Genomic DNA, 2,500 nt, shown 5'->3' on the forward strand with positions numbered 1-2,500 from the left:
GTAGAGACCAAAGGTCTTGAACGACCAATCCGGCAGAACAAATCAAAACATAAAGAAGTATCATTAATTTCTTCATGCTCGTTTGAAGTTCGAAGTACCAGTTGTACAAATAAGAACCCCCTTCGTTACATGATTTCTTCTTCATATAGATAGATATAGGATCTATGGAGCAATTACTTAGAAGTACATTTTGTGCAACAGCCCTTCCTATCTGATAGAAAAGGATCGCATGATCCTGAAACGATCTTACCTGGGATAGCAAATCCCAAGTTTGTCTATGAAGAGCAGATTGAATTATATTAGTGTCTATAATTGATTTCTTCTGCGTAATACTAATCGATAGGGCCTCATTGGTAAGTGCTACAAGATCTCGTACATTGGAACCCATGGTTATGGAACCGAATCCATTAGTATGGAACATTTTCTTTTCCAAGCGAAATCCCCTAGTATATGAAAGAGTGAAAAAGTGCTTTCGTTGTTGTGGAATAAGAAGCCTTCGTATTTTAATGCATGTATTCAATTTATTCGGAGCTATTAGAGCGGGATCCACTTTTTGGGGAATATGGGTCGAAGCAATAACAAGAATATTTGTAGTGGAACATCTTTCAAAATCCCTGGAGAGATAGTTCACTAATAGACCAAGGGATAAGTAATTCGACTCAGTCACATACAGATTATGAATGTTTGGAATCCATATTATGCAAGGAGACATTGCTTTTGCTAATTCGAATTGAAGGGTGATATAAAATCGGTCTATTTCCAGCATCATATCCTTAGTTAGCGCATTCATCATAGTTAGAAGCTCCAGCTCCGTATCAAGGTCACGGTCGATATCGTCACTATCATCAATATCGCCACTATCATCAATATCGTCACTATCATCAATATCGTCACTATCATCAATAAGAAAACCCTTAGGCTTCTTATCCAGCAACTTGTTCAGAAATACTGTAACGAAAGGAAGATAGGAGTTTGTCGCTAGGTATTTGACCAAATAGGATCGTCCAGTTCCTATAGAACCTATCACTAAAATACCCCTAGAGGGGGGGAGGGCTAATAAGCGGAGCGAAAAGGGTTTTCCATGAGATGGGAAATGAAAACTATTAGCCCCACACGAGGTTTGTGAATAAGTGATTGTCTGATAATGAGCAAGGAATGTCCGTCTTTCTGCTAAACAGGATGTATTGAACTCATAATTCATTAGATACTTTTTATGAATGTCAACTAAGTATCGTAAGTAAATTACTCCCGGTTGTTCAATCATTTGATAACCAGAGTCATTCTTTGATAAATGATCACTATGAGTCAGACTCAATAGAATTTGATCAATCCTTTTTTCTGTCGTTAAGGTGGAGAACTGAATCAAGAATTCTCTTTCTTTATCATCAATCGAATCACTGTTCGAGACCCAGGATTGGATTTTCTCATCAATCCAATCACCGTTCACATTTTTTCTTATCAATGAATATATCTCTTTACTTGTATGACTTAGATGTCTCGTATTTCTCGAAAAAGCGATTCGATTGATGGGATTTGGTATGATACTTATGAGATCGATGAGATTGATATTCCAATCTTTCTTCTTCGAACGTATTGATTTGACCCCATAAGCGGGACCGCCACCCCATAGCATGTTGCCACCAGAAGCAGAACCCCATATTTCTTCTAGAGAATCTCCTAATTGTTCCAGAGCAACTAGAAAGAGATTCTTTAACCAGAAAGAATTCCTGGGATACCTATCCAGAAGTTTTCGCAACTCAATCATGTATGATGGAATCATCAAAGATTTGACCTTTTCGAACTCTGTCTGTAACTCACTATAGGCTCGAGAAACAAAGAGAAGATGTGTACGAACGAGATATACAGCAATAAGAAGAAGGAAAAGGATTGAATAGAGGAACTCCCGAACATTTGGCCATCTCAGATGTGTCGATATCGATGGTGACTCATTATTTCGATGAATCATTTCTTCGGACAGAAGAAGATTAGGTAAACACTTACTCGAAATCTCACTTATCAGATTCCATTGTAGAAGACACAATTTTCTCTGAAGAATTCGCCATGATATTATGCATGGATCATATATATCATGAAAAATGTATACAAATTTTTGGATGCTACTTAGTATCGGCAATAGGTCTGAAAAAGTATCTAAAAATAGCAAATTTAGATATTTGTACCCTGTCGAAGTAAGGAACCATGGCATATATGTTTGGAATAGATTCCATTTTGAGAGAGTTGAAAAAGCACTATCTCGTTGAAAGGTTCTATACATCTGCCCTTTCTCAAGGCATTTCTTTAGACAAAGACTCCGTTTTTTCCTCTTTTCGGATGGTAAATATTTCTCAGAACATGGAGTGTGAATCAAACCCATGTTTGAATTGAAATTGAGATACTGATGCAAGTTCTTCCCCTCTGAATCAGATAGATTCATATCTGAAAGAGGTTGACAATAAGTTCTTTCAAAATTGACTATTTGTCCCTCTGTTAGAGGTGTTCC

The sequence above is a fragment of the Cucumis melo genome, unplaced genomic scaffold (assembly GCF_025177605.1).
Source record: "Cucumis melo cultivar AY unplaced genomic scaffold, USDA_Cmelo_AY_1.0 utg000320l, whole genome shotgun sequence".
NCBI lineage: Eukaryota > Viridiplantae > Streptophyta > Magnoliopsida > Cucurbitales > Cucurbitaceae > Cucumis > Cucumis melo.